Source organism: Chiloscyllium plagiosum, unplaced genomic scaffold (genome assembly GCF_037043375.1).
Source record: "Chiloscyllium plagiosum isolate Xiang-an unplaced genomic scaffold, Cpla_swu_hap1 HiC_scaffold_31, whole genome shotgun sequence".
Lineage (NCBI taxonomy): Eukaryota > Metazoa > Chordata > Chondrichthyes > Orectolobiformes > Hemiscylliidae > Chiloscyllium > Chiloscyllium plagiosum.
In genome coordinates, this window is record NW_028270169.1 from 81,063,230 (window position 1) to 81,086,768 (window position 23,539).

Here is a 23,539-nt window from a genome sequence, read left to right on the forward strand (position 1 = left end):
GAGAGGGGTAAGAGAGAATGAGAGTGGTGAGAGTGGGAGGGTTGGGAGAGAATCAGAGTGGTGAGAGTGGGAGGGGTGAGAGAGTGAGAGGGCTAAGAAAGAGAGGGTGTGAGAGTGAGGGGGTGAGAGAGAGGGAGAGAGGGAGGGGATGACAGATAGAGCGGGGTGAGGGAGAGAGGGGGTGAGAGAGAGAGGAGGGTGAGAGAGAGAGGTGTGTGAGAATGAGGGGGGTGAGAGAGGGTGTGTGTGAGAAAGAGTGGTGAAGGAGAGGGGTGTGTGACAGAGAGGGGATGAGAGAGAGGGGGTGAGAGGGAGTAGAGAGAGAGGGGGTGAGAGAGGGGTGTGAGAGAGTGAGGGGTGAGAGAGAGGGGTGAGAGAGAGATGGGGCCTGAGAGAGAGGGTATGAGAGTGAATGCGGTGAGAGAGAAAGGGTGAGAGAGATAGAGGGGTGAGAGAGTGAGAGGGGCTGGAAGAGATAGCCTGATCGAGGGGGATGAGAGAGGCAGTGAGAGAGAAGTGGTGAGAGAGAGTGTGTGTGAGAGAGAGGGGGTGAGAGGGAGAGGTAAGAGAGAGAGAGAGGTGAAAGACAGTGAGAGGGTGAGAGAGAGAGGGTCTGAGAGAGAGAGGGGGTGAGATAGAGAGAGGTGTAAGAGAGAGAGGCGTGAGACAGAGGGTGAGTGAGAGAGATCAGGTTGTGAGAAACTGGGTAGAGCAAGAGGGTTCTGAGAGAGAGTGGTGTGTGTGTGAGAGAGAGAGGTAATAGAGAGAGGGGTGAGAGAGAGAGGGGTGAGAGAGAGCGTGTGTGAGAGAGATCGGAGTGGAAGAGAGCAGGTGAGAAAGAGAGAGGGGGTGAGAGACAGACAGGCAGAGAAAGAATAGGTGAGAGAGAGAAGGTGAGAGAGAGGCATGAGAGAGAGGGGGTAAGAGAGTGAGAGGGCTAAGAAAGAGAGGGTGTGGGAGAGTGAGAGAGGGGAGAGAGAGAGAGGGGCGACAGCTAGAGTGAGGTGAGGGAGAGAGGGGGTGAGAGAGAGGGGTGAGAGAGAGGGGGTAAGAGAGAGGGCGTGAGAGAGAGAGTGGTGTGAGAGTGAGGGTTGTGAGAGAGAGGGGGGTGAGAAAGAGGGTGAAAGAGAGGGGTGTGAGAGAGAGGCGGTGAGAGAGAGGGGTGAGAGGGGGGCGGTGAGAGAGGGTATGAGAGAGAGAGGGATGAGAGAGAAAGCTGTGAGAGGGAGAGCGGGATGAGAGACAGGGGTGAGAGAGAGGGAGGTGTGAGAGAGAGGAGGTGTAAGAGTGAGAGGGGGTGAGAGAGAGGTGTGAGAGAGAGGACCTGAGAGAGGGGGTGAAAGAGAATGAGTGAGAGAGAGAGAGAGGATGAGAGAGAGGAGGGTGAGAGAGAGAGGGGTGAGAGAGAGAGGGTGAGAGAGAGAGAGGGGTGAGAGAGTGAGAGGGGCTGAAAGAGAGGGCCTGAGAGAGGGGTGAGAGAGAGGGCTGAGAGTGAAGGGGTGAGAGAGAGGATGTGAGAGAGAGGTGTGTGAGAAAGAGAGGGTAAGAGAGAGAGGGTGTGTGAGAGAGAGAGAGGTGAGAGAGAAAGGGTGAGAGAGAGGTGTGTGTGAGAGAGAGGGGTAAGAGAGAGGGGATGAGAGAGATAGAGGGTGAGAGAGAGAGAGAAGGGTGTGTGAGAGAGAGGGGGGCTGAAAGAGAGGGCCTGAGAGAGAGGGGGTGAGAGAAAGAGTTGAGAGAGTGAGAGGGGTGAGAGAGAGGGGTGTGACAGAGAGAGGGGTGTAAGAGAGAGAGGTGTGAGAGAGAAGGGGTGAGAAAAAGAGAGAGTGAGTGAAAAAGATAGAGAGTGTAAGTGAGAAAGAGAGAGAATGAGCGTAAGGAGAGAGCAGGTGAGAGAGATGGGGTGGAACAGAGAGGTAGTGAGAGAGAGGGGGTGGGAGAGGGGGATGAGAGAGAGAGGTGTGAGAGAGTGAGAGGGGTGAGAGAGAGGGGTGTGACAGAGAGAGGGGTGTAAGAGAGAGCGGGGTGAGAGAGAGGGGGGAGTGAGAGAGAAGGGGTGAGAGAGAGGGGGTGAGAGAGAGGGATGTGACAGAGAGAGGGGTGTAAGAAAGAGGGGGGATGAGAGAGAGCGGGGGTTGAGAGACAGGGTGAGAGAGAGGTGTGTAAGAGAGAGGGGTAAGAGAGACAGGGGTGAGAGAGAGAGAGGGGTGTGAGAGAGACAGTGGGTTGAGAGAGAGGTGTGTGAGAGAGAGGGGTGTGTGAGAGAGAGGGGCTGAAAGAGAGGGTGGGAGAGAAGGGGTGAGAGACAGAGGGTGAGGGACAGAGGTGAGAGACAGAGAGAGGTGTAAGAGAGAGGGGTAGGAGAGAGAGAGGTGTGAGAGGGAGGGGTAATGAGAGAGGGTTGAGAGAGAAAAGTGAGAGAGAGAGGGGTGAGAGAGTGGCGGGGTGTGAGAGAGGGACAGGCAGAGAAAGAGAGGGTGAGAGTGAGAAGGTAAGAGAGAGTCGTGAGAGAGGGGGTAAGAGAGAGAGAGGGGAAAGAGAGAGAAGGCTGAGAGAGTGTGAGAGAGAGAGGGGATGGGAAAGATCGGAGTGAGAAAGAGAAAGGGGGTGAGTGAGAGTGGGGGAGAGAAAGGGGGAGAGAATGGGGGAGAGAGAGGGGGTGAGAGAGGGGGTGAGAGAGAGGGGTAAGACAGAGAGGGGGTGAAAGAGAGAGAGGGATAAGAGAGAATGAGAGTGGTGAGAGTGGGAGGGGTGGGAGAGAATCAGAGTGGTGAGAGTGGGAGGTGTGAGAGAGTGAGAGGGCTAAGAAAGAGAGGGTGTGAGAGTGAGGGGGTGAGAGAGAGGGGAGAGAGGGAGGGGATGACAGATAGAGCGGGGTGAGGGAGAGAGGGGGTGAGAGAGAGAGAAGGGTGAGAGAGAGAGGTGTGTGAGAATGAGGGGGGTGAGAGAGGGTGTGTGTGAGAAAGAGTGGTGAAGGAGAGGGGTGTGTGACAGAGAGGGGATGAGAGAGAGGGGGTGAGAGGGAGTAGAGAGAGAGGGGGTGAGAGAGGGGTGTGAGAGAGTGAGGGTTGAGAGAGAGCGGTGAAAGAGAGATGGGGCCTGAGAGAGAGGGTATGAGAGAGAAGGGGGTGAGAGAGAAAGGGTGAGAGAGATAGAGGGGTGAGAGAGTGAGAGGGGCTGGAAGAGATAGCCTGATCGAGGGGGATGAGAGAGGCAGTGAGAGAGAAGTGGTGAGAGAGAGTGTGTGTGAGAGAGAGTGGGGTAAGAGAGAGGTGTGAGAGAGAAGGGGTGAGAGAGATGTGTGTGAGAGAGAGAGAGGGTTAAGAGGGAGAGGGGTTAGAGAGAGAGGGGTTAAAGAGAGAGAGGGTTAAGAGGGAGAGTGGTTAGTGAGAGAGAGGCGTTAGAGAGAGAGAGGGTGAGAGAGAGAGAAGTGTGTGAGAGAGAGAAGGGGGTAAGAGAGAGCGTGAGAGAGAGAGGTGTGTGAGAGAGACAGAGGGTTGAGAGAGAGGTCTGTGAGGGGGGTGTGAGAGAAAGAAGGGCTGAAAGAGAGAGAGACGTGTGAGAGAGGGGGTGAGAGGGAGAGGTAAGAGAGAGAGAGGTGAAAGACAGTGAGAGGGTGAGAGAGAGAGGGTCTGAGAGAGAGGGGGTGAGATAGAGAGAGGTGTAAGAGAGAGAGGCGTGAGACAGAGGGTGAGTGAGAGAGATCAGGTTGTGAGAAACTGGGTAGAGCAAGAGGGTTCTGAGAGAGAGAGTGGTGTGTGTGTGAGAGAGAGAGGTAATAGAGAGAGGGGTGAGAGAGAGAGGGGTGAGAGAGATCGGAGTGGAAGAGAGCAGGTGAGAAAGAGAGAGGGGGTGAGAGACAGACAGGCAGAGAAAGAATAGGTGAGAGAGAGAAGGTGAGAGAGAGGCATGAGAGAGAGGGGGTAAGAGAGTGAGAGGGCTAAGAAAGAGAGGGTGTGGGAGAGTGAGAGAGGGGAGAGAGAGAGAGGGGCGACAGCTAGAGTGAGGTGAGGGAGAGAGGGGGTGAGAGAGAGAGGGGTGAGAGAGAGGGGGTAAGAGAGAGGGCGTTAGAGAGAGAGTGGTGTGAGAGTGAGGGTGGTGAGAGAGAGGGGGGTGAGAAAGAGGGTGAAAGAGAGGGGTGTGAGAGAGAGGCGGTGAGAGAGAGGGGGTGAGAGAGGGGTGAGAGGGGGCGGTGAGAGAGGGTATGAGAGAGAGAGGGATGAGAGAGAAAGATGTGATAGGGAGAGCGGGATGATAGAGAGGGGTGAGGGAGAGGGAGGTGTGAGAGAGAGAGGAGGTGTAAGAGAGAGAGGGGGTGAGAGAGAGGTGTGAGAGAGAGGACCTGAGAGAGGGGGTGAAAGAGAATGAGTGAGAGAGAGTGGGTGAGAGAGAGGAGGGTGAGAGAGAGAGGGGTGAGAGAGAGAGGGTGAGAGAGAGAGAGAGGGGTGAGAGAGTGAGAGGGGCTGAAAGAGAGGGGTGTGACAGAGAGAGGGGTGTAAGAGAGAGAGGGGTGAGAGAGAGGGGTGAGAAAGAGAGAGAGTGAGTGAAAAAGATAGAGAGTGTAAGTGAGAAAGAGAGAGAATGAGCGTAAGGAGGGAGCAGGTGAGAGAGATGGAGTGTAACAGAGAGGTGGTGAGAGAGAGGGGGTGGGAGAGGGGAATGAGAGAGAGAGGTGTGAGAGAGTGAGAGGGGTGAGAGAGAGGGGTGTGACAGAGAGAGGGGTGTAAGAGAGAGAGGGGTGAGAGAGAGGGGGGAGTGAGAGAGAAGGGTTGAGAGAGAGGGGGTGAGAGAGAGGGATGTGACAGAGAGAGGGGTGTAAGAAAGAGGGGGGATGAGAGAGAGCGGGGGTTGAGAGACAGGGTGAGAGAGAGGTGTGTAAGAGAGAGGGGTAAGAGAGACAGGGGTGAGAGAGAGAGGGGTGTGAGAGAGACAGTGGGTTGAGAGAGAGGTGTGTGAGAGAGAGGGGGGTGTGAGAGAGAGGGGCTGAAAGAGAGGGTGGGAGAAAAGGAGTGAGAGACAGAGGGTGAGAGACAGAGGTGAGAGACAGAGGTGAGAGACAGAGAGAGGTGTAAGAGAGAGGGGTAGGAGAGAGAGAGGTGTGAGAGGGAGGGGTAATGAGAGAGGGTTGAGAGAGAAAAGTGAGAGAGGGGTGAGAGAGTGGCGGGGTGTGAGAGTGGGACAGGCAGAGAAAGAGAGGGTGAGAGTGAGAAGGTAAGAGAGAGTCGTGAGAGAGGGGGTAAGAGAGAGAGAGGGGAAAGAGAGAGAAAGCTGAGAGAGTGTGAGAGAGAGAGGGTATGGGAAAGATCGGGGTGAGAAAGAGAAAGGGGGTGAGTGAGAGTGGGGGAGAGAAAGGGGGGAGAGAATGGGGGAGAGAGAGGGTGTGAGAGAAGGGGTGAGAGAGAGGGGTAAGACAGAGAGGGGGTGAAAGAGAGAGAGGGGTAAGAGAGAATGAGAGTGGTGAGAGTGGGAGGGGTGGGAGAGAATCAGAGTGGTGAGAGTGGGAGGTGTGAGAGAGTGAGAGGGCTAAGAAAGAGAGGGTGTGAGAGTGGGGGGGGTGAGAGAGAGGGAGAGAGGGAGGGGATGACAGATAGAGCGGGGTGAGGGAGAGAGGGGGTGAGAGAGAGAAGGGTGAGAGAAGGAGGGGTGTGAGAATGAGGGGGGTGAGAGAGGGGGTGTGTGAGAAAGAGTGGTGAAGGAGAGGGGTGTGTGACAGAGAGGGGATGAGAGAGAGGGGGTGAGAGGGAGTAGAGAGAGAGGGGGTGAGAGAGGGGTGTGAGAGAGTGAGGGTTGAGAGAGAGGGGTGAGAGAGAGATGGGGCCTGAGAGAGAGGGTATGAGAGAGAAGGGGGTGAGAGAGAAAGGGTGAGAGAGATAGAGGGGTGAGAGAGTGAGAGGGGCTGGAAGAGGTAGCCTGATCGAGGGGGATGAGAGAGGCAGTGAGAGAGAAGTGGTGAGAGAGAGTGTGTGTGAGAGAGAGTGGGGTAAGAGAGAGGGGTGAGAGAGAAGGGGTGAGAGAGATGTGTGTGAGAGAGAGAGGGTTAAGAGGGAGAGGGGTTAGAGAGAGAGGGGTTAAAGAGAGAGAGGGTTAAGAGGGAGAGTGGTTAGTGAGAGAGAGGCGTTAGAGAGAGAGAGGGTGAGAGAGAGAGAAGTGTGTGAGAGAGAGAAGGGGGTGAGAGAGAGGGTGAGAGAGAGAGGTGTGTGAGAGAGACAGAGGGTTGAGAGAGAGGTCTGTGAGGGGGGTGTGAGAGAAAGAAGGGCTGAAAGAGAGAGACGTGTGAGAGAGAGGGGGTGAGAGGGAGAGGTAAGAGAGATAGAGAGGTGAAAGACAGGAGAGGGTGAGAGAGAGAGGGTCTGAGAGAGAGAGGGGGTGAGATAGAGAGAGGTGTAAGAGAGAGAGGCGTGAGACAGAGGGTGAGTGAGAGAGATCAGGTTGTGAGAAACTGGGTAGAGCAAGAGGGTTCTGAGAGAGAGAGTGGTGTGTGTGTGAGAGAGAGAGGTAATAGAGAGAGGGGTGAGAGAGAGAGGGGTGAGAGAGAGCGTGTGTGAGAGAGATCGGAGTGGAAGAGAGCAGGTGAGAAAGAGAGAGGGGGTGAGAGACAGACAGGCAGAGAAAGAATAGGTGAGAGAGAGAAGGTGAGAGAGAGGCATGAGAGAGAGGGGGTAAGAGAGTGAGAGGGCTAAGAAAGAGAGGGTGTGGGAGAGTGAGAGAGGGGAGAGAGAGAGAGAGGGGCGACAGCTAGAGTGAGGTGAGGGAGAGAGGGGGTGAGAGAGAGAGGGGTGAGAGAGAGGGGGGAAGAGAGAGGGCGTTAGAGAGAGAGTGGTGTGAGAGTGAGGGTGGTGAGAGAGAGGGGAGTGAGAAAGAGGGTGAAAGAGAGGGTTGTGAGAGAGAGGCGGTGAGAGTGAGGGGGTGAGAGAGGGTTGAGAGGGGGGCGGTGAGAGAGGGTATGAGAGAGAGAGGGATGAGAGAGAAAGATGTGATAGGGAGAGCGGGATGAGAGAGAGGGGTGAGGGAGAGGGAGGTGTGAGAGAGAGAGGAGGTGTAAGAGAGAGAGGGGGTGAGAGAGAGGTGTGAGAGAGAGGAGCTGAGAGAGGGGGTGAAAGAGAATGAGTGAGAGAGAGTGGGTGAGAGAGAGGAGGGTGAGAGAGAGAGGGGTGAGAGAGAGAGGGTGAGAGAGAGAGAGGGGTGAGAGAGTGAGAGGGGCTGAAAGAGAGGGCCTGAGAGAGGGGTGAGAGAGAGGGGTGAGAGAGAAGGGGTGAGAGAGAGGATGTGAGAGAGAGGTGTGTGAGAGAGAGAGGGTAAGAGAGAGAGGGTGTGTGAGAGAGAGAGAGGTGAGAGAGAAAGGGTGAGAGAGAGGTGTGTGAGAGAGAGAGGGGTAAGAGAGAGGGGATGAGAGAGATAGAGGGTGAGAGAGAGAGAGAAGGGTGTGTGAGAGAGAGGGGGGCTGAAAGAGAGGGCCTGAGAGAGAGGGGGGTGAGAGAAAGGGTTGAGAGAGAGGGTGAGAGAGAGAGAGGAGTGTGAGAGCGACATAGGGTTGAGAGAGAGGAGTGTGTGGGGGGTGAGACAGCAATGGGCTGAAAGAGATGGCTTGAAAGAGAGAGTGAGAGAGAGTGGGATGAGAGAGGGAGAAAGGGGTGAGGTTGAGAGACGGGTGAGAGAGAGAGAAGCGGTGTGAGAGAGAGAGGGGTAAGAGAGAGAGAGGGTGTGAGAGAGAGAGAAGCGGTGTGAGAGAGAGGGGTAAGAGAGAGAGAGGGTGTGAGAGAGAGGGTGTGAGAGAGGAGGTGAGAGAGAGGTGTGAGAGAGAGTGGGATGAGAGAGAAAGGGATGAGAGAGAGAAGAGCTGAGAGAGAGGGGCTGTGAAAGAGAGGGTGAGAGAGAAGGCGTGAGAGAGAGAGAGAGGTGTGCAAGAGAGAGAGATGGGTAAGAGCGAGAGAGTGAGAGAGAGGAGCGAAAGAGAGAGGGGTGAGAGAGAGAGGGTGAGGGAGAGAGAGGGGTGGAAGGGAGAGCGGGTGAGAAAGAGACAGGGGGTGACAGAGAGACAGGCTGAGAGAGACAGGGGGTGAGAGAGGGGGTGAGACAGAGGGGTAAAACAGAGCGAGAGGGGTGAAACAGAGAGAGAGGGTGAGAGAGAGAGGGCCTGAGAGAGGGGGGTGCGAGAGAGGGGCTAACAGAGTAGGGGTGAGAGAGAGAGAGGGTGAGAGAGAGAGGTGTGAGAGAGAGGGTTAAGAGAGAGAGGGTTGAGAGAGAGGGGTTGAGGGAGAGAGTGGTGGAAGAGACAGCGGGTGAGAAAGAGACGGGCTGACAGAGAGACAGGATGAGAGAGTGAATGGGTGAGAGAGAGAGATGGTGAGAGAGAGAGATGGTGAGAGAGAGTGTGTGAGAGAGATCAGGGTGGGAAAGACTGGAGTGACTAGGTGGGCTGAGAGAGAGAGGGCTGAGAGAGAAGGGGTAACAGAGGGGTTGAGAGGGAGGGTGAGAGAGAGGGGTAAGAGAGAGAGGTGAGAGAGAGAGGATGAGAGAGATGTGCGTGAGAGAGAGGGGTGAGAGTGAGAGGGATCAGAGAGAGAGGGATGAGAGTGAGCGAGGGGTGAGAGAGAGGGACTGTGAGAGAGATCAGGGTGGGAGAGACTGAGGAGAGAGAGAGGGGCTGAGAGAGAGAAGGGCTGCCAAAGAGAGGGAGAGAGAAGGCGCGAGAGAGAGAGGCTGAGAGAGAGAGGTGTGAGAGAGGAAGAGACGGGTTAGAGAGAGAAGGTTGAGAGAGAGGGGTGACAGATAAAGGGGTGAAAGAGAGAGAGGAGTGAGGGAGCGAGGGGGTGTGAGAGAGATAGGGGGTGAGAGAGAGAGACAGGTTGACAGAGAGAGAGGGTGAGAGAGAGAAGCGGTGTGAGAGAGAGAGGGGTAAGAGAAAGAGGGTGAGAGAGAGAGAAGGGTGTGACACAAAGAAAGGTTGAGAGAGAGGGTGCAAGAGAGAGAGAGAGGGCCTGAGATAGAAGGCGTGAGAGAGAGTCGGTGAGAGAGAAGGGGTGAGAGAGAAAGGGGTGAGAGAGAGGGTGAGAGAGAGAGAGAGGGGGGTGTGAGAGAAAGGGGGTTGAGAGAGAGAGGTGTGTGAGAGAGAGGGTAGAGAGAGGGGGGCTGAAAGAGAGGGCCTGAGAGAGGGTGTGAAAGAAAGTAGGAGAGAGAGAAGCGGTGAGAGAGAAAGGGGTGAGAGAGAGGGTGTGTGTGAGAGAGAGAGGGGTGTGAGAGAGGGGGGTGAGAGAGAGAGGGGGACTGAAAGAGAGGGCCTGAGAGAGAGGGGGTGAGAGAAGGTGCAAGAGAGATGGGGTGAGAGAGAGAGAGGGGGTGAGAGAGAGGTGAGAGAGAGGGGGGTGAGAGAGAGAGAGGGGTGAGAGAGAGAGAGAAGTGGTGTGAGAGAGAAGCGCTGAGGGAGAGTGAGAGAGACGTGTGAGAAGAGAGAGGGGTAAGAGAGAGGGTGAGAGAGAGAGACAGATGAGAGTGAGAGAGGGCTGAGAGAGAGAGAAGCAGTGTGAGAGAGAAGCGCTGAGGGAGAGAGAGAGAGGTGTGAGAAGAGAGAGGGGTAAGAGAGAGAGGGGTGAGAGAGAGGGTGTGTGTGTGAGAGAGAAGGGGTTAGAGAGAGAGGGTGAGAGAGAGGGGTGAGAGTGAGAGAGGGCTGAGAGAGAGAGAAGCGATGTGAGAGAGAAGCGCTGAGGGAGAGAGAGGGGTGAGATCGTGAGAGGAGTGATAGAGAGAGGACCACATCAGCTGTGGTCCTAACCGCACTCACCTTGATATACCTCGGGATACCGGTGGTTAGGATTGCAGGCTGTAACAGATGGGTACGATCATGGTGAATAATACCTGGACACACCCTCAGGGGCTGGAAGGTAGATGGAACTCCCCGGGTGATCACCTTAGTTTCATTCATTTGCAGCGTATGAGTGTTCCTGGCTGGGCCCAGTATTGATTGCCTGTCCGTAGCTGCTCGGGAGGTGGTTTTGGTGGTGAGCTGCCTCCTTGAACTGTTGCAGGTGGTGGACCCACAAGGTCCTCAGGGAGGGAATTCCTGGAGTTTAAGCCGGCAGGTCTCATTCCCTTGCATTTATTCTGCTCACTGGATGTTGGCTATGCATCCCAATTCTGTATGGATTCTCAGAACGGAATATATTTTGTCGAAACAGTTAGGAGTGCCACAGTCGCTCAGTGGTTAGCACTGTTACCTCACAGCGCCAGAGACCTGGGTTTGATTCCACTCCTGAGCGACTGTCTGTGTGGAGATTGTACATTCTCCCTGCATCTGCATGGGTTTTCTCCCACTGTTCCATGGTGCACATTTTTGACAGATTGCCCGTAGTGTCGAGGGATATTCAGGTTAGCTGGAATAGCCATGGGAAATGCAGGGTTTCAGGGATATCATCAGGGGATGGATCTGAGTTGCATTCTCTTCAGATGATCATTGTGGACTCGATGGGCTGAAGGGCCTGTTTCTGCTCTGTGGGGATTCTATGATATCACTTATCAGCCATATGACAATCGGTTTGACCAATGTACAAAATGTCTTTCGCTCAAACAGCAGGCTACTCTGACAACAAACATAACCAGCTTTTAAAATTAGGTTGTAATTCATTGTATAAGCTTCTTTCCATTCAAAAGACTGGGTGGGGGAGGGGGAATGGGTGAAATGTTGCGGCCTCCTTGCTAAAACACAGATAGACAGCCAAGAGATGCTGGGTATATTGGACAAGTTATACTCCCAAATCACAAAAGCCAGACAGCAGCCAGATGGTTATACCATCAGCATAATGTCAAAGGCAACAGTTCCCCTGGGCAGGTATATCCCTAACAACGTCTCCACAAAACAAAGGAGTGTCCAGACAGGAAGGCACCGGGGCTTGCGCTTCAAACTATTAACTGATTCTCCGAATTGGCCAGAAGGAGAGAAAGTTCTGGGAAACCATCCAGAAATGAACAAAACCAGGGTTCACCTGCAGACTGATCTCTTGAATTTTCTGGAGGCTTTCTGAGGTGATCAACATGGCAAGGGACAGAGACCAGCTCACCATCCAGAGAGAGGGAGAGAGAGAGGGAGTGAGACAAGCTGAAGGAAACCCCAGGAGCATGGGAGAGAGGGAGTGTGAAAAACCATTGAGAGAGAGGGAGCTGGAACCAACTGGAACACCGAGTGTCACCCCTTCAGTCTGTCCATGCTTCAACGCCTGTTTCTCTCAGTCTGACTTCTCCTTCTCTCTTTGTCCTTCTCTCTCCCTGTCTGTCTCTTTCTCTCAATCTGCCTTTCTCTCACACCCTCCCTCTCACTGTCTGTCTCTGCCCCATCTTTCTCTCATCCCCCTTCTCCATCCCCACTCTCTCGACCTCTCTCTCTTTTTCTCACCCTCCCTTTCTCTTTTTCTTTATTTCAGACCTGAAAGTGCTCACCCAATTTTGAATCCCCTAAAAACAATTGCCCATCATTTTCACTCTCCTCCCAAATTTATTCCCTTCCCCAAATATCTTCCCTCACAAATACCTACCTCACCAACTGTGCCCCCCTCAAATATTTTGCTGCCCCCCCAACATTGCTGTGAGCCCCACTCCCTGGGGCAGAGGGCGTTGAGTGGAAAAGTGTGGAGCTGGAAAAGCCCAGCAGGTCAGGCCTGAACCATCCACTCTCCTGGCTGACCTGCTGTGCTTCTCCAGCTCCTCACTTTGTAACTCTGACTCTCCAGCATCTGCAGTCCTCACTTTCTCACACCGGTAAATGTGTCTGGGTTGACTGACTGGCCTGTGACTTATTTTAATGTACAGCAAGATCCCAGTCCGATAATTACAGAAGGTTTGTGTGGGATATAAATGAATTAAGGTTATTTCTGCAAGTATAAATTCTGATACAGAACAGGAATGAGAAAATACATATTCAACAAAAAGAAAGAATATGTTAGCATGAGACATGAATACAGAACAATGGTGGATATATGGGCAAACAGGAAAGCATCTGTTTCCCCCTTACACGGAGACACAGGAACAAACCCTAATCAAAGAGGTCAAAGTGGCCTCTGGATGGAAATAGATGCTGATAGAAGAAAAGATATGCCTAATCAATAACCTACAATAGACTGACGTCAAACACCCTTATGGGAGTCAGAGATAAGAGTTTGTCACGGACAAGACAGGATAAACAGAAGTTGTGGGATAAGTCTTAAGGAAATCTGTGACGTAAGCGAAGCAGGGAACAGACAATGGAATAAGGAAAACATATGGGAAAAAACAGTATAAATTGCAAGGGTTTTTTTGGGATATACTGTGCATTTTCTCATTGCCTTACCCGGTAATTAGACAAAGCACCCACCGAGAGGTGTACAAATAAACGGCTGATTCAGATATTTGTCTCGGACTGAAATTATTAAAGTGAGTGAGCTTTTGTTTCTCACAATTGGGGGCTCGTGTCCGGGATTTTCTTCCATCACTGGGGGGAGTGGCTGGCCTTGGACACTGGGAAGACGCGTCCCGTTCCCCGTTGAGGAGCGGTCTCGTGTCCTGGTTTGGTCTGCTCCTTGGGTGACTGATGTGAATCCTATAAGAGAGACATCTGAATCAGACAGTGATAGGAGGTCGAAAGAAGATACGGTGATAAAAGGGGCCAGGCAACTCTGTGCACAGACCAAGGTAAGAAAATTGACTTTTAAGTATTGCCTTGGTGGCCGGAATTGAGTTTTAGTAGTTAATAAGGGACTAACGAAGGAACTCACTATGGCTTGCGCTGTGGGGAAGGAAAAAGCCTCCGGGGAAACAAAGTAAGGAAACGGCAATGGAAATGGAGGCGGGGTCCCTTACAACATTCCTCCGGAAAGTCCTTTGGGCAGGATGTTGTGGAAATTGGCAAAATAATACTTGTACAAGGGAGAAAGATGATTAAATATTGTTGCTTTGTATGGACTAAGGAATCCTTTCTTCGTCCCGCTGCCTTCTGGCCAAAGTACAGATCGGACGAAGAATGGGTTTGTGAATATCTGAGTTAATATGTCCATGTGCGAGAGAGAGAGAGAGAGAGAGAATGTAAAGAGCTGTAGAGCTGGTAGGAAGTATAACCCTTTGTGATTTGGTTTGAGAGAACATTTGTTTGTTGGTGATTGAATGTTTGTGTTTTATTCCCTGGAGCTTGTGTTCCAGGACTGTTTTGAATCTGATTTTGTATTGGAAACTTAACATGATTTCTTTTAAGGTTCAGGATTCTATTGAGATTATGAAGAAAAAAAAAAGGAATGATAACTCCTGTTCTTTTTACAGATCATGACTGCCTTACTATCAGTTTCTAACTAATCTCTTTTATCTTTACATAACAGCGATTTATGGAGGACAGTTGAAGTTTCAGTTCAACATTAGATTGTAGTAAAAGCAAAATTCTATGGTTAATATCTGTGACCTTGGATTCAGCCATTGTTCATGCATTAGAAGTTTTTTTAAAAAAAAAACTTGAGTAGACAAGTTCTTTTCAGGCAAGCTCTGATTATTTTACGACCTATAGTATTGTAATTGAGCAATGATCGGTCAGGACTATTTAAGAAAACTAATTTTGGATCTAAATTAAAGGACTAAAACTGGGTAATTACAGTGAATTGCAAAATTGGGAACTGTATGCATTTTGCATTTTAACTATTAAATACTGAAGAAATGAACGTAAATATATATAAATATATTTATAAGTTAGGAACAGGCTTTAAAGGTTAGTCAAGCATGAATTGATGAATTGGTGTTTGAAGTTATGGGAAGCTAGAAATATTGCAATATTTCTTTAAAAAAAACAAAGGGGAAGAACGTAACGACTTATCCCCTTCGGGAGGTACCCATAGGGGACAAAGAGATTGGGTTTGTAAGTGCCCCCCTCACCAGTGGGGAGGTCAGAACATTTAAAAAGGAAATGAAGGTTTCTGGTTGAGGATCCGGTGAGGTTGTCTGAACAAATTGATCAATTTTTGGGGCCCAGTTTGTATATCTGGGCTGAATTAATGTCTATTTTGAATATACTATTTACTGGGGAAGAAAGGGGACTTACACGAGGAACTGCCATTAAAATATGGGACAGGGAACACCCGATTGGAGATGGGGATGCTGGACAGGGGGAGGTGAAGTTTCCCCTCAGAGACCCCCAATGGGAAAACCAAAACCCGGAGCATAGAGAAGAAATGAGGGAATTGAAAGACCTGATTCTAAAAGGAATAAGAGAGGCAGTTCCGAAGTCACAGAATTTGATTAAAGCCTTTGAAATTAGACAGGAGAAAGATGAGACTCCCTCAGCTTTCTTGCAAAGATTAAGGAACTCAATGCGGAACTACTCTGGAATGAACCCTGAGGACGCAGTGGCACAGGGTCTTTTGAAAGTACATTTTGTGACAAGAGCTACGGTTGATGGGGTAATTAAGGGGAGAATGGAACCAATAGTGAGCAACCGGAGCGGCAGGAGGCAGCATGTAGGACAGAGAGGAAGAGGGAGAGGGAGAGGACAAGGGGGAACATTTGATAGAGAGTTTGAGCGACAGGGGCAGAGATGGAAGTCGCTACAGGCAGGATGCTATTATTGTGGAAAGATAGGGCATTTTAAGCGGGAGTGTCCTGATCTACAAAGGGAAGAAAAGGCAATTCCGCTTATGAATTATGATGAATGTGCAAGATAGGGGACTCTGCGACCCCCCATCAGGCACTCTGCTTCCCTTCCCAAGAACAAAGACACGGAGGAGTTCGTCCAAAACTATTTATTCAATTCTGCAGAACCGGGTGTTACCTCAATGGCTTCCCACGAGGCACACACACAGATTGTAATCCCCGCACGTTATATACATGTAGGAGTGGGCTGGACCTTCTACTGTCTCAGCCAATCAGTGTTAAAGTTCCCCACTGTCCTCCTGATGTATGAGATTATTTGGTTATTTACCCAGCCAATCAGTGTTCGAGTTCCCCGCTTCTCCCTTATATGGATGATGACGTACAGCCGTGGTTGTGGGCGGTCCCTCAGCCACGAGGAAAGCTGTTTCCATTGTTCCATACATGAAAATCTGGGGGAGTGTCTGCTCGTGCTTACTACAAGGTAGAGAAGACTAAAATGGTGGCTTTGTACTTACTATGTGCTTACTACAGCAGTTAATCATTTAAAAATTACACCACCCCCTACAAATCCCCCTTGTCTTTTCTTACGGTTTGTAATTTTTAAACTGTGAGTTTCTTCTCCAGGGCGTCCAATAGCTCCCGAGCTTGTTTATCAAGCTGCCCGTCTCTAATGCTACCCCCGCCCAAGAGGGATTCAGACTGTTCTATCTCGAGGTTCATCCTTTCGACCTGCCCATAGGGAACATCCCTCTTAGTAAGGGCGGTTTCGATCAGTCGCTGAGTTAACCCCCTGGCGCAGGGAATGATGCAACACCCGAGGGCAGTTAGTACCCCTGCCACCACTATACATGAGACGAGAAAGGAAACGACCACCCCCTTCCATTTACCGAACCAAGCTTCCAACCAACCCGTGAGGCCAGAATCGATGCCCGAGTTTTCGGCGAGTTCATTAGCCAATGTGGTGAGCCCATCCAGGGCGCGGGTGATGGACCCATCAGGGGCTGTGTTGTTGGGGATGAAAGTGCAGCACTGAGTGCCTATCATGACACAAACACCCCCCTTCTCTGCTAACATCATGTCCAGGGCCAACCTATTTTCCCACGCCATTCTGCTAGTGGCGTCTAGTTGTTCTGCTATTCCCTTCACTGCATCCCGAGTATAATTAATGAACCTCTGCTGATTGTAGTAAATATAATTAATCCAATCCACGTTCTTATTGATGGTCACCCACCAGAACAGTGACGACTCAAAACCCGCCGCTATCTGGTTCCTAGCCTTGTACTCGTCAGGAACACCCCTGGGGACCCCTATGACATCTAAATATATGTTATCATCGAAAGAGGTCTCCAAAGCCCTCTTAGTTCTTCTACTGGAACGGGGTTGCTCTTGTTTATCGAATGCCACGGTGAATGGGATGGCCAATTGAACGATTGCACAAGTGCCCGCCCATTTTTGGGGCAGGGTCGGTCGCAGAATCCTCCCACCACAGTACCACCAGAGGTCTGCCCTGGGTACATGAATGTGTGAGTAATTCCTGCCCCCGGTAGTTTCTTTGACCCGCCGAATTGATCCGCTGCACTTGTCAAATGTCCCCACATCATTGTCCCATTGCGGTCACGTCCGAGAGACGCAGGCTTGGTGCGTACCCGTTACCCATGTGAATGATGGCGGGCGGGGCGCCCCTTTAGACCTGACGGGAGGAAACTTCAAACTTAAGGGTCGACAAGTGGGGTCGTTCCAGGCCTCTCGGTCCTGGTACAGCCTTACCATGCAGTCCAAGGCTTGTGGATGTTTCTCCCATCCCAGCGGGAATGGGACCACCTGAGGGTTAGGACGGGCACCCGTGCACGCGTAGCAATCACTCTTTTTCATGCTCCTTACCGTATATTTGACCCATTCCATCCAGGCATTCGCCTCCCCGTATCCCGTTTCTATTTCAAAGGTCCTTTCCAAGTCCATCACCTCAATTATCCTAACCTTTTCCTGCTCATCGTGGGTGGATGAGGCCCCAGACTCAGCTTCAATGACCGTGATGGTTGTGCAGCACAGCTGCAACCCCTTCTGTCCTGCCTGGCCCCCAACCCTAATACCCAGGATCGTTCCATTAAGGCTCGTCCCGTTGTTCCCCAAGGTCTTTATGGTCAGATACGAGTGGATTGCACTGATTCTGCTCACAATTCCGCCCAGGGGGTGATGGGATCACGGACAATTGACACCATAGCCTGGACCCCGGGGGCCGGAGGCCTATTGATGCCTTCTTTGCCATGCAACTGTAATACTAACGTCTGACCCTGGAATCCCCTTTCTCTCTCTAGGTTACGCTTAGTCTGATTCAGTTCACTTTTAGTCGCACAGGGCACCAACCCACATAGGTCTAAACTAAGTGTCTGTGTTGGCTTGTTGGCAGGAACGGAGATGGAGAGCCACTGACGGTCCTCTGCCTGTTTTTTTTTCCCAGAGGCCGAATTGGGTAACACGCACACTATGACCCAGCCGAAGGATAATGGCAAAGCAAGTTAACAATACGATTGACTGCATTTTGTTGCAACACTCGTGTCCGGCCGGAGGACACAGTCCTTTAAACTCGCCAAAGTCCAATTAGTCTGTTCTCAGGGTCTCTGTTCCTTAGATGCCTCTGTCAGAGAGGTTTGTTTGTCCTCCGTCGGTTGTGGCACCGGTCCCTTGATCCGAGTATAATGTGTCCAGCCCTTTTCGGCCGTGCGGACAGCCGTTTCGGTAGTCAAAAGTACTAGGAAGGGACCGTCCCAAGTTGGTTCGAGGGTGCGTTGCTTCCAGCTTTTAATCAGGACCCACTGACCCGGCTTGATGGTGTGCACCGCAAACTCGAGGGGCGGCGTCTGTGCCAAAAGTCCCTGTTGGCGTAAACGAGATAGAGCAGACCCCAGAGCCACCACATATTTTTGCACAAACATGTCCCGAGACTCGAATAAGGGAGGTTCTCCCTTCGGCCCATGGAACGGGAGGCCAAACAGCATTTCGTCAGGGGAGACGCCCAAATCTCGTCTTGGCTGGGTGCGAATTTGCAACAGGGCGAGGGGTAGGCATTTGGTAACTGTCTTCAGGCCCTGCCTCCCTTCCCAAGAGATGGGGTATTGGCGCACTCTGACGTCGGGGCTCTGGGGCTTTAATTTTACCTCCACAGGTCGAATTGCGAGCCCCCCCCGGTTCCCTTTGGCGACCCAAACCCTAGGGTCTATCTCTGTCAATCGGGACTCACTAAGGTATGACATGGTAACGGCTAATTCTTCCTCTTCTCCCACTTCTATTCGTAGTCCGAAACGGACTATTAAATCCCGTCTCAACAACCCATAGGGAAGGTGCGGGAGGTGAAGGAGTTCCACTTGGAGCTCCTCCTCCTCCAGCCGCAAGGATTGTGGTTCAAATATTCTTGCACTGAAAACCCCACCCTTTACTCCTGAAATGTTTAATGTTTTAGCCTGGAAGCCAACCCCCCCTAGGATGGAGGGGGATTGAGGACCTGCCGGCGCCTGTGTCAACTAAGAAAGTAACATCTTGTCTAAATGGGCCCACCCGTAAATTTACCAGGGGTTCTTGGTAGGCCCGTGTTCCGACCCTCCCCTGACTTCCCTAATCCATTTGTTCGCGCTCCATTTCATACATCCCTTCTCGCTCCCTTTTAAAATCGGGACAATCCCTCTAGAAATGTCCCAGTTTCCCACAATGGCAACATCCGGCCGCCTGAGGCCGTTCGATTCCATAAGATCTTCCTCTCCCACTTCTGCCCCGTCTCGCTTCTCTCCCTCTCCAACTTTCCCTCGACCTTCCTCTTTCCATCCCATAACCTTCTTCCCCCATTCCGGTGGATTTACAAGCTTCCCGTACGGCTGCCACCATCATTTTTGTCTTCTGTTTCTCCCTTATTACATCCCTCTGAACGTACACCTTCTGTGCTTCCCGTAATAATTCTGCAACATCTTTTCAGCCCAATCCTCCACTTTCTGTAATTTCTTCTGAATGTCAGGCCATGACTTAGTCACAAAGTGCACCTTAAGCATGCCCTTGCCTATTTCCCCATCGGGGTCTAAACCTGAATACTTTCGCATGGACTCCCGCAAACGGTCTAAAAACTCACTCGGGGATTCATCCTTTTTCTGTCCAACTTCGAATGCTTTCGCTAAATTCCGCTGTTTGGGCACGCAGGTTTTGATTCCCCTGATTATAAGATTTCTGAGGTCTGTCATATTAGCCCATCCCCCCTCGTCATTCTGATCCCACCGGGGGTCCTCTAAGGGGTACTTCTGCTCTCCACGCTGAGGGCCGTCCTGATGCTCCCTATCCCAAATGGCCATTGCACTATTCCGGATCATGACAATTTCATCGTAATTAAATAGTATTCTCATCATGGCCTGCAATTCGGCCCATGTGTATATACTGGGCCCCAGAAATTGATCTAATTGTGTTCCCACACTGACAGGGTCGTCCAGTAGACGGGTTAGTTCATTACGGAGTTGTCGGATATCCCCAGAATTTAAAGGTTGTACTACGAATCCGGTCCGTTCGTTCCCAAACGGCACCTCTCGTTAAGGGTTCATCTGTTCAACATTGTTAACCCTCTCAGCACCCAATCTCTCTTCTTGATCTCTCCGCATCTCAATTCGGGCTGATCTCCTAATGCCTGGGGTGGGCTCTTCTTCCCTTCCTGTGTCCCCCCCAGCAGGCTCTCCCTCACTGAGCATGACCTGCCGGGAACCGGGATTATCCGACGCAGGAGGGAGGTCCGCGCTGGACGCCTGGCCGTGCGCGGGTTGTACATACGGGGGCGGGGCAGAAGGGGGCAAACCGTCGGTGAGGACGTCCCAAGACTTCTGGGGCTTTCTCGGGTCTGTTTGGGGAATCAGAGGATAGAGACTCGTGGGGTCCCCGCAGTCACTCGCCAACCAGGCGGCGGCGTATTTGCTCTCTTCTGGGTCAAACGGTTGTTTTCTGTTAACATATATATGTTTAGGAGTTGACACACCCAGTCTTCATCAGACCCATACTTGGGCCAAACTACCGAGGGGGCGCGGATAGGTTCTTTGGTCCATATAAAACAACAATATTTTATCATGGTCTCTTTCTTTAAGTCCTTTGTCCTACTGCTTTCCGTCCATAAACTCAATTTCCGACCTAGTGGACTATCGGGGGGTATTTCTTTTCCATTTACAGTCCTCCCTGACTTGTCCTTAGTGGACCTAAAAGTCTGATTTCCCATGGTCTATCTTCGGTCCTGGTCTTAAACGCCTAAAGCGTTTTCACAGATAACCATCAAAACCACAATTTCCCGTGGTTTATCTTCGGTCCTGGTCTTAAACGCCTAAAGCGTTTTCACAGATAACCGTCAAAACCACAATTTCCCGTGGTTTATCTTCGGTCCTGGTCTTAAACGCCTAAAGCATTTTCACAGATGACCGTCAAAACCACGTGGCCAACAAGGAAGAACAAAAGAATCTCTTACCTTGATCCGTGCACGGAGTTGTCTGGCCTTTTTAATTGTGTGTACCCCCGCGTATAGTCACTAACCGGTCGTCCCAGCACTCGTCCGTGTGTTCCTTTTCTCGGGATCCAAAATTATTTTAATGAGCCGGGTCACTCTCTTGGCCGACGGCTGACGGACCAAGCCGATCCAGTGAGCAGTATAAATATATACCAGACGCGTCTTTTTGTATCAGACTTGATCCACGAGCCGAAGAGAGCCCCGGCAATAATTATTGCATCCCGGACGAGCCCCCAATTGTGCAGGATAGGGGACTCTGCGACCCCCCATCAGGCACTCTGCTTCCCTTCCCAAGAAGGAGGAGGAGCTCGTCCAAAACTATTTATTCAATTCTGCAGAACCAGGTGTTACCTCAATGGCTTCCCACGAGGCACACACAGAGATTGTCATCCCCGCACGTTATATACATGTAGGAGTGGGCTGGGCCTTCTAATGTCTCAGCCAATGAGTGTTAAAGTTCCCCACTGTCCTCCTGATGGATGAGATTATTTGGTTATTCACCCAGCCAATCAGTGTTCGAGTTCCCCGCTTCTCCCTTATATGGATGATGACGTACAGCCGTGGTTGTGGGCGGTCCCTCAGCCACGAGGAAAGCTGTTTCCATTGTTCCATTCATGAAAATCTGGGGGAGTGTCTGCTCGTGCTTACTACAAGGTAGAGAAGACTAAAATGGTGGCTTTGTACTTACTATGTGCTTACTACAACAGTTAATGATTTAAAAATTACACCATCCCCTACACTCTCTCTCTCTGACCCCCTCTCTCTGCCCCCTCGCTATGTTCCCTCTCTCTCTGCTCCCACTTTCTCTGTCTCCCTCATTCTGTCCCCCTCTCTCTGCCCCCCCTCTGAAACCCTCTCTGTCCCTCTCTCTCACTGCCCCCCTCTCTCTGCCCCCTCGCTTTGTTCCCCGCTCTCTGTCCCCCCATCTCTGTCGCCCTCTCTCTGCCCCCTCTCTGTCACTGTCTCTCTGCCCCCTCTCTCAGTCCACCCTCTCTCTGTCCCAAACCTCTGTCCCCCCCTCTCTGTAGCCCTCTCTCTGCCCCCTGACAGTCACCATCTCTCTGTTCCCCCCCGTCCACCCCTCTCTGTCGCCTGCTCTCTGCCCCCTCTCCGTCACCATCTCTATGTACTCACTCGGTCTTTCCCCCTCCCTCTGTCGCCCTCTCTCTGTCCCCCCATCTCTGTCCCCCTCTCTCTGCACCCGCCCAGTCACCATCTCTCTGTCCCCCTCCATCTGTCCCCCTCTCTCTGTACCTCCCTGTCTGTCCCCTCCTCGCTCTGTAGCCCCTCTCTCTGTTCCCCCCACTCTCTGACCCCCTCTCTCTCTGTCCCCCTCTCTCTGACCCCTCTCTCTGTCCCCCTCTCTCTGTCCCCCTCTCTCTGACCCCTCTCTCTGTCCCATCTCTCTGTCCCCCTCTCTCTGTCGCCATATCTGTCACCGTCTCTCTGTCACGCTCTCTCTGTCCACCTCTCTCTCTGTTCCCATCTCTCTCTGCCCCCGCCTCTCTGTCCCCATCTCTCTGTCCCCCTCTTTGTCCCCCCCTCTCTGTCACCCCCTCTCTCTGTCCGCCTCACTCTGTCCCCCTCTCTCTGTCCCCCCTCCCTCTGTCCCCCTCTTTCTGTTCCCCCTCTCTCTGTCCCCCTCTTTCTGACCCCCTCTCTCTCTGTCCCCCTCTCTCTGTCCCCTCTCTCTCTGTCGCCCTCTTTCTGACCCCCACTCTCTCTGACCCCCCTCTCTGTCCCCCTCTCTCTGTCCCCCTCTCTCTGTCCCCTCTCTCTGTCCACCCCTCTCTCTGTAGCCCCTCTCTCTGCCCCTCTCTCTGTCCCCCACTCTCTCTGTTCCCCCCTCTCTCTGACCCCCTCTCTCTCTGTCCCCCTCTCTCTCTGTCGCCATATCTGTCACCGTCTCTCTGTCCCTCTCTCTCTGTCCAACCCTCTCTGTCCCCATCTCTCTCTGTCCCCCCCTCTCTGTCCCACTCTCTCTGCCCCCTCTCTGTCACCGTCTCTCTGTCCCCGCTCACTCTGTCCCCTTCTCTCTGTCCCCGCGTCCCGCTGTCCCCCACTTTCTGTCCCCCGCTCTCTGCCCCATCTCTCTCTGTCCCCCCTCTCTGTCCCTCTCTCTCTGTCCCCCCCTTCTGTCTCACTCTCTCTGCCCCCTCTCTATCACCGACTCTCTGCCCCCCTCTCTCTGCCCCCTCTCTCTCTGTCCCCCCTCTCTGTCCCACTCTCTCTGCCCCCTCTCTGTCACCGTTTCTCTGTCCCCGTTCACTCTGTCCCCTTCTCTCTGTCCCCGCGTCTCGCTGTCCCCCTCTTTCTGTCCCCCTCTCTCTGTCCCCCTCTCTCTGTCCCCCTCTCTCTGTCCCCCTCTCTCTGTCCCCCTCTCTCTGTCCCCCTCTCTCTGTCCCCCTCTCTCTGTCCCCCTCTCTCTGCCCCTCTCTCTCTCCCCCACACTGTACCCCGCTCTCTGTCCCCTAATCTCTGTCGCCCCCTCTCCCACACTGTAACCCTCTCTGTCCCCCAATCTCTGTCGCCCCTCCCTCTGACCCCCTCTATCCCCCCCTCTCTCTGTCCTGCTCTCTCTGTCCCCCTCTACCTCCCCCTCTTTCCGTCCTCTCTATCTGACCCCATCTATCACCCACACTCTCTGTGTCCCTCTCTGTCTGTACCTTCTCTCTGCCCCCTCTCTCTCTGTCCCCGCACTCTGTCTCCTCTCTCTCTGTCCCCTCTCTCTGTCCCCCCTATCTCTGTCCCCCCTCTCTCTGCCCCCTCTCTCTCTCTCCCTCTCACTCTGCCTCCTCTCTCTCCCACACTCTCTGTCCCCTCTCTCTGACCCCCACTCTCTGTCCACCACTCTCTGCCCCCCTCTCTCTGCCCCCCTCTCTCTGCCCCATCTCTCTCTGTCCTCCCTCTCTATCACCGTCTCTCTGTCCCCACTCACTCTGTCCCCTTCTCTCTGTCCCCGCTTCCCGCTGACCCCCTCTTTCTGTCCCACTCTCTCTGTGGCCCTCTTTCTGTCCCACTCTTTCTGTCCCCCTCTCTCAGTCCCCCTCTCTCTCTCCCCCACACTGTACCCCCTCTCTGTCCCCCTCTCTCTGGCCCCCCTCTCCCACACTGTAACCCTCTCTGTCCCTCAATCTCTGTCGCCCCTCCCTCTAACCCCCTCTATCTCCCCCTCTCTCTGTCCTGCTCTCTCTGTCCCCCTCTACCTCCCCCTCTTTCCGTCCCCTCTATCTGACCCCATCTATCACCCACACTCTCTGTGTCCCTCTCTGTCTGTACCTTCTCTCTGTCCCCTCTCTCTCTGTCCCCTCTCTCTGTCCCCCCCCTCTCTGTCCCCCCCCCTCTCTGTCCCCCCCCTCTCTGTCCCCCCCCCTCTCTGTCCCCCCCTCTCTCTGTCCCCCCCTCTCTCTGTCCCCCCCTCTCTCTGTCACCCTCTCT

General features: G+C 52.7%; 1 long non-coding RNA gene across 1 annotated transcript in view; it reads right to left on the bottom strand.

Annotated features, from left to right (window-relative positions):
• Nucleotides 1-20,332, bottom strand: part of LOC148142092 (uncharacterized) — a 152,466-nt gene extending 132,134 nt beyond the window's left edge. Inside the window, exons 1-2 of the long non-coding RNA XR_015752234.1 lie at nt 20,063-20,332; nt 12,311-12,559 (exon numbers count right to left, since the gene is read on the bottom strand). This is a non-coding gene — a long non-coding RNA (uncharacterized LOC148142092). The remainder of the gene's footprint in view (nt 1-12,310; nt 12,560-20,062) is intronic.
• Nucleotides 20,333-23,539: the final 3,207 nt, after the last annotated feature.